This window comes from Sarcophilus harrisii, chromosome 6 (genome assembly GCF_902635505.1).
Source record: "Sarcophilus harrisii chromosome 6, mSarHar1.11, whole genome shotgun sequence".
Taxonomy (NCBI): domain Eukaryota; kingdom Metazoa; phylum Chordata; class Mammalia; order Dasyuromorphia; family Dasyuridae; genus Sarcophilus; species Sarcophilus harrisii.
The window spans coordinates 36,921,308-36,929,736 of NC_045431.1; the positions used below are offsets into that span (position 1 = coordinate 36,921,308).

Genomic DNA, 8,429 nt, shown 5'->3' on the forward strand with positions numbered 1-8,429 from the left:
TGGTGAGCAGGACATCTATTCCATAGGAAAATTATGAAAGAGATCATTAAAGAGACAGCTAGAGACCATCTGGAAAGAGCAGTGATGGTTACAAAACGTTGGCGTGGTTGCATCAAGAATGAATCTTGCCAGGTTAGGTCCATTGCTTCTTTGAAAAACAGGATTACTAAACTAGTAGATAAAAGGAATGGGCTCAAGTTTACTCTAGAGAAGAGAAAACTCAGGTGGGGCCATGATGATTGATAAGTATCAGAAGGGTTGTCACGTGGAGGAGGATTGGACTTATTCTGTTTGGTCCTAGTGGGAAGAACCAGGATAAGTGGAAAGGAATTGCAAAGCCAAATCTTTAGGCTGGATATCAGGAAAAACATTCTAGTACCTAGAAATATGCTAGAGTAGAATGGGCTGTCCCAGGAGATCTTCAAGCAGAGGCTGGCTTTCACTGATAGGGAATACTCTGCCTTTCAAGGTATCCAAGTCCTTTTTTGGGACATAGTAGTACTGAGCCCCAAGCTGCCCCTCTAAAGCTTTTATCTGTGGGTTCTAATTTTACCTGCTGGGGCCAATTAAGTCTAAATCCTCTTTTACCTAAAAACAGTTGAAATATTAGAAAAATAAAAAAGATGTAGATCATGTCTTTCCTAAAACTTCCCTTCTCTAGGCTAAAAACAAATTCTTTAATCATTTTTTTTTTTTTTTTTTTGGTATGGCACAGTTTTCCTGTGAATTCACAATCTTATCTGCCCTCATCTGCAACTGGTCCAGCTTATTAACATTCTCACAATGTGGTGCTTATGTCTGAACAGGGTACTCCAGATGTGGTTGACCAACACAAGGGATTATCACTGCCTTTACCCGAGAAACACAGGCAGATCATGAAAGCGGCCTAGGATCAGTTTAGCTCTTGTATCTGCCACAATATACTGTTGCTCATACTGAGCTTATATGCAACTAAAACTCCTACAACTAGGTCTTTTTCTTGATATTTCATTTGACATGAAATGAGGCCAATCGCTGTTTCTCCCTTCTGCCTTTATGAAGTACCTTAAAAAAAAAAGTTAGTTGACATGTTTCTCCTATTAAACTTAATTAATTATAAGCACTTCTGTTTCCCTTCCTGACCAGGTAAGAAAGGTTTGCTCTAATCTATAGCAAAGTGCTTGCCTTCTTAACAAGGAGGGAAAGAAAAGAGGGAGGAAGAGAATTTGGAACGGAAAATTTTTTTAAATGTTAAGATTGTCTTCACATATGATTAGGAAAAATAAAGTAGTATATTTAAATTGGATGTTGATATAACTAACTTGTTTAGAAACTTATTTTTGAGAGAAAAGCAGAAGAAAATCTGGTTCTTAGATTATAAAAGTCTTTTTATTAATTTTTATTTTATTTATATTATTTATATTTATATATGTGGCATACATAAATATATATTATTTATATTATATTACTTTATTACAACAATGATTTACTATATTTCAGGCATTAAAACTAACTAGTATTCCAGGAAAGGGTGAAATAAAGAACATTCATAACAAATTAAGATCCTCTTTCGCATGAAGACTGAGTTCTTAGCAGTGTACCAGGTGTAACAATAAAGAAGGTGATTAAATAAAGCACCTTAATTAACAACTAAAATGTACATGCATATGATCAACCACATTAACACCATTGGCATGGAATCATATATCAAGAAGACAAACTCTATGCAGGATGAAGAACAATTGTTAAGACTAAAACAATAGAGAAGGTTATTTTATGAATGCTCCAAAGGGGGAAGGAAAGGGCCCTTGGGAGAGTCATTGATGGTTGGGCATTGGAGTCTTGCCTCTGACAAACACTAGTTACACACTTAACCCCTCAGTGATTGTGGTAACTCTCCAATGCTGTAAGGTACTATGGTTTACTCATCTGCAGCAGTGGAGATTTTTTTCCACACCAAGAGTTCTCTATCCTGATGAAATTACAGATATAGACCAAATAAAATGTAATGGAGAATACAACGTGTACTAAATCTACATTTTTTCCCCCTGTGAAATTCAAGTAGACGACCTTTTCCTATAATAAAAATTTAGCCATTTTCCATGATAGTTCTTTCTGTTTCTTTGATTCTGACCTGATTTTGATTTTCTCCACATTTTGTTCCTAGCAGACTAAATGCTCAACATTTAAAAGTATGGTTTGCTTAAAGTCCAGGCAAACCGGCGCTGCCAAACATTTTCTTTTCATCTCCCTTCCAACTCCACGTCAAAGGTGAAGGAGTGAAGAGGTCAGGAAGGGCCAGAAGGCCAGGACAACTCCGAGCACTGGCTGTCCCCAACTATCTAAACAGTCTTCTAAGGAACGGCGCTGGAATTCAGAAGAACTGAAGCATTTCTACTTAAGGGAAGCCATTTATCAGATTTTTAAATGACCGGGGCACAGGGGAGAACTATATATAAGCCAAATCCCTGGACTGATTCTTCCCTTCAAATAGCAAAGGGCAACTGAATACATAGTTTAGTCAATATTCTGAGTGAGGGACTTATAAACTTAAAAAAAAATAGACATAGTTTGATAAAATTGGTTTCTTTTGCAATTTTATGGGTTCTATTTCATATATTTAAACTACTATTCTGAGGAGGGCCCTAGAGCCTTCTCCAGACCACCAAAGAGGTTCTTAATTTTAAAAAATAGGTTAAGAACTCTTGTTCTTAGTGAGAATTCACAACCCTTTCTATGTTAGTAGCTGGTCTGAGTTGCTATGGCCAGTAACTTTTTGGGGAAAAAATAGGGCAGGAAGAGAATTTCCTTACACAATTAAACGGATGCTTTAATAAATGTGTTAGCAAAAAACAACTTCTCAAACAAGGGAGGGACATTAAAACCTGCAGGGGAAACAATATGTTCAGATAATTGAGGAGTTTCTCATTAGGAGGAAGTAAGAAAAAGTACATTCTTCTTATTTTAGGAAATGCACAGTTTGCCATCGATTCTTGAAATATTCCTGTTGCTAAGTATCATTCTAGTCTTTGAAATGATACCCTGTTAGGGTTCCCCTTTAATCATAGGATCTGCTGGTCAAAGACGCTATAAAAAGAAGCTGTGGTTAGGTATCCATTCTTCAGCCACAAAAGGAGGCTGGGTAACAACAAACACACACGTGGTGTGTGTGTGGTAAGTGATGGAGACTTCAAGAGGCTGATTCCAGTAATTGGAGGGTCCACAGCTTTCCATTCCTGCCATGTGTCTCTTATACATTAGTGGGTACGGACTGGAAGGCATAGGAAAAACATTTGAAAAAAGTGAACACAGAACACAGGGAATAAGACAAGGATTGTTTACTACATAAAATGCAAGGTTTCTTTGGGATAGGTAAGTTCCTCTAGTGTAAGGGACCTTTCTGAATGAGGGACCTATAAACTTAAAAAAAGATGTAGTTTGATTAAATTGGTTTCTTTTGGGTTCTATTTTATGTATTTAAAAATACTATTCTGAGAAGGGTTCTAGAGCCTTCTCCGGACCATCAAAGGTATTCTTGATTTAAAAAAAAACAAAACTTTCATTCCTAGTGACAGAATTCACATTTTAGTAGACAGTCTACCTGGCTAAAAAACTTATCTCCAATCTTAAAGTGATGACGAATTACTACACAAAGGAGTTATTAAAATTATTCTGTTTGCAGACTATTTTGAATTTTATTTACTTATTTATTTGCTTTTCAGAGGCAGAGCTCAGGAATTCAATGCAGTCTATGAATTAGGTAGATAGAAAGGGCAAAAAGCTTGGGAGGAAAGGATATCTGAGAGTTTGCAATAGATAAGGAAAGGAAAGTTATAGTACAAACTCAAAAATAAGCCAACTCTAGGCATGGTTTGATCTGAGCTCTGAGATTGAAGGCAGGTTTTTTTTAAAAAATGGGGGTGGGAAAGTAGGGGAGCAAGATATATTAGGAACCTGAGACTAAAAGGGAATAAGCAGTAAAAGGGAATAAGCTCAGGAGGGAAGGTTCAACATAACAAAACTCTGATGATGAATTCCTAAATGATTTTATTGAGGAAAGGGAGAAAGAGCTATCTAAATAATATGGTTGCATGGGGAGTTTATTGATGAACTCCGATTAAAAAGCCATGCATTAAAAATAAACCCCACAAGTGACAGCATGAATATGACAGGGTCATAAAGATGAATGCCTTTAATAATCTGAGTCTTTTGATAAATGCACGGGACAAATAAAGGTGTTTTTAAGTATTGTTCAGATCAAGAGAAGAAATAAAAGAAACAGACTGCTTGGGAGAGGTGGGACAATGATAAAAGATGACCAAGAAAAGGCAAGACTACTCAGATCTTAAAACTTTGCTTCTGTTTTCTCTCTAGAAGGATAATCTTAAGACAGAGAAAAAGATAAAAAACTAGTTAACAGGGAGAAGCAAAAGGTAGTGAGTTTGGCCATGACTGGAAAACTTCAAAAGGAATCACAATGATTACTTGTAGAAGAGCCTATTGCAGAGATTCATGCTTCAGGAGAAGGGGCTGGGCTGTCAGAAGTTCTTAAACACGACTCCTTTTGCCTGAGAAATTTTCATACAACCCTAGGTATATAGGTATACAAAATATGTATGCAAATCAAATATTTATTGATAATAAAACATCACTTCCTGATGCCCACATTTAGTTATGTGACCCTGACCCACAGTTTAAGAAGCTTCGGGTAGATGACCATGATTCTATAAAGTCAACGTATACCTTACTTATCCACGAATATATATCTTAACTTATATATTTTTATCCTCTATTACCTCCTCAGACAACAAATTTCATATTTTCATAGAATCTCTGGATTTTTGAGTTAGCAGGAGTAGCAGCAGTAGCAGTAATAGAAGTAGTGAAGTAGTAGTAGTAATAGTAATACTAGTAATAGTAGTAGTAGTAAAATATAAGTAGTAGTAGTAGCAAAGTAATAGTAGTAATAGTAAAGTAATAGTAGTAGTAGCAGCAGTAACAGTAAAGTAATAGAAATAGTAGTAGTAGTAAAGTAATAGTAGTAGCAATAATAGTAGTAAAATAATATAAGTAGTAACAGTAATAGTAAAGCAATAGAAGTAGCAGTAGTTAAGTAAAAGAAGTTAGTAGTATGGTAGTGGTAGTAAAGTAATATTAGTAGTAGTAGTAAAGTAACAGTAGTAGTATTAAAATAATATAAGTAATAGTAGTAGTAGTTGTTGTTGTTGTCAAAATAATAATAGTAGTAGTGATGGCAGCTAGGGGCACAGTGGATAGAGTGCCAGACCTGGAGTCAGGAAGACTCCTCTTGCAGCCTCAGACACTTCCAAGCTGTGTGATTCTGGGCAATCACTTACACCTGTTTGCCTCAGTTTCCTCATCTGTAAAATGAGCTGGAGAAGGAAATGGCAAACTATTCAAATATATTTGTTATGAAAACCCCAAATGGGGTCATAAAAAGTTGAACAAAACTGAAAATGACCTATCAGTAGTAGCAGCCATCGCAGTAACTATGATATATGAAGTGCTTTAAAATTTGCAAAGTGTTTTACATGCATTGTCCCATTTGAGTCCCAGAACAACCCTGTAGAATGGGTTCAGTCAATATTATTGTCCTGATTTTACAGATAAGAAAATGCGAAGGCAAACAGGACTAACCTGCATTTCCCAAACCTCAATCAGGTGCATAAATGTACACCTGAAGAGGCTCTCCCTGACAGCATGCCCTCTGAAAAGCTGGAGTAACAGGGAGGCTCACCACTTTGTCCTTCTATGCGTCCTGAATTTATTTACCTCTTTTGGGGAGCACACCTGAACAGGACAGGGATTGTGAAATCAGGCTCTGCTTCCTCCTTTTTTCCCCCCTGAGGTAATTGGGGTTAAGTGACTTGTCCAGGATCCCAGAGGTAAGAATTGTTAAGTGTCTGAGAGCACATCCGAACTCAGTCCCCCTGACTTCAGGGCTGGTGCTCTATCCACTCACCACCTAGCTGCCCCTTTCTGCTTCCTCCCTGCCAGACACTAGCTCCTTGGGATTGTTGGTGGAGTTGGATGCAATAATCTCTGAGATCCCAGGTTTCAGCCCTGCTCCCCCATTCCCCATCCCACACCCTGCCTCCAGTTTGATAAGGTTGGTATTTGACATTTGATGCATTTGCCTGCATTACTTTATAGACACTGAGTATCCTCTCTCTTAACAACCGATTCTGGTTCTTTATGGCTTGTCCTTCTATAGTAAATATACGTTCCTCTTGACCTGTTGTGAATCTGGCTGACCGAAGGATACCTGCTCTAGACTAAATGCTTAATAAATTCTGGTTGAGGGACTGAGGAGGTGGAAACCTGTGGTTACCAGCCAGAAGGCAACATGAGGGACCAGAGAGGAAAGGTTATCTCCACATTGGAAGAAGAATCAATACCGGCTTTGCTCCCCAAGATTGTTAGAGGGAAAATGTCTTGTAAATCTATATACAGGTGAATGATTATTACCAGGATCAAATCAGAGCTGGAAACAGACAAATGAAGACATGTGGTCCAAGGAAGGGTGCAGGGCTAACAGCGAGGGAGGGGCTGCTTTGCACCTCTTTTTTCAGGAATATGGGTTTTTATTCCTGGCCGTACCTGTTAGCCTCATCTTGCCCCTCCCTTTAAGTTCCTCGCAGTTGGACAGCTCCCAGGCAAGTAATCATCCCCGGACAGCAGAGGAGATGCATCTCCCTGTGCCCTTTGCCACTGATCATTTCAACTACCCTTCTCTGGACTTTCTCCAGATCTAAGGTTATCTCTTGAACTACAAGGCCTAATCCTGCCAACAGGGCTGCAGGCCTGGGCAGACTAAGGTTCTTGCAGGGAAAAAAAGGCAAATGTGTTTAGTTCTATTTCCAATACTCTTCTTAACCCACAGCATCTTGTTGGCCTTTTACTTGAAGCAGCAGACCTGGGTTGATACCTCCAGGAAATGTTTTCCAATGACTCCAAAAAGCCTTGATTTGGTTCCAATGATAAGGAGAACCCATAAGCCTTTAAGTCCATGGTTTATTTAAGCCTGGACTCAGTTAGATTACAAGGTCCTTGAGGAACGTCACTTCCTTTTATTTAATTTTATTCCTTATAGTAACTTATGTATTTTTCTTTTGATTGGTTAACTTGATTAAACAATGTGGGTTATTTCCCCTAATGTGTTATCTTGCACACACCCACACAAACCCATTTGCCATTTTCTGCTCACCCACACAGTCCTGGCAAGGTCTTTGTGCATTTTATCTATGTCAGCTCACATAAAAAAACTAAGTTTATATATAGTGAATGTCCTTAATGAACTCAAAATATTTTCCATGAACTATTTCTTGGATCTTTTTGTCACTTTGTGGCAGATAAGAGATCCATATCAAATTACTAGAAATACCGCCTTTAAAATGAATAATGGACTTAAAACAAGAGAGAAACATTTGGTCATTAAACCAAGAATCAAGTAAGTAGATTTAGTTTTTTGGGTTCAAACTCAGTGAGATTCTTATGATGTCAAGGCTGAACAGAACAATACAAGCTCCTCATTAACTACAGAAAGGAAAACAAAATATTCTTGGCAAATAGTAAGGGAGGGAGAGGGTGTGTGCCAAAAGGAGTAGGAAAGTTGAGGGCAGCATGTGATGTTACCTTTTATAATAATCTTCTTTTTCAAAATCTGATGAATAGTAGAAGTTTAAATTCTGAGACTTCAAGCACAATTTTTTTTTTTTTTTAACCAACCCCCCTCATCTCTCCCTTAATTTTTCTGCCAGAAGAAACACCCTCATAGGGACTATAGATTTCTCCCCTCCTCCCAATACTGAAGGAGCTTGTTGGGAAGTAGCCAGGTTTACAGTCATGTAAACTTAAAACTTTTAGAACTATTATATCTTACTTTTAAAAAGGCACACTTTTAAATAATTCTAACTGTATCGAATGCAGTTCCATTATAATAAATCCCCTGAAAATGGTTTAAAGAAAATGGAGCTGAAATGAATTTCCATAGAAGACCTTGGGGGAAAGGCACTTGAAGGCCAAAATTCATCAGAAACAGGCTCTTCTACAGCACTCAAAGATCTGATTTCAATCTTTCCATTTGGACTTTTTTAATACTATTTCTCCCAAGGTGGGTGAAAAGAGAAAAGAAACATTATTTTATACATTTTCTGTACAATCATGACTATTCTGTATCTATTTCCAGAGCAGTACTGCTATGCACAATGCTTGTAATAAAAACTTCATACTAAATCTCTATGCACCTTATGAATTTCACTGAATTTTTTTTTAAAGAAAACCCTACTCAGGTTCCTTTAATAATACTAGCAAATGGCTCCAGCTTTCCACAGCTGCAGAGGTTTGCTTTCCCCAGAGATTTTCAATGGTACGATTCATGCTTCCAATCAAAACAGTGACAGAGTTGACATGATTTACAGACTAGAAGG

The 8,429-nt window shown here is 37.6% G+C and overlaps 1 protein-coding gene across 2 annotated transcripts in view; it reads right to left on the reverse strand.

Annotated features, from left to right (window-relative positions):
* Positions 1 to 8,429, reverse strand: part of SCFD2 (sec1 family domain containing 2) — a 386,919-nt gene that overhangs the window by 113,027 nt on the left and 265,463 nt on the right. The gene's annotated exons all lie outside the window — the stretch shown is intronic.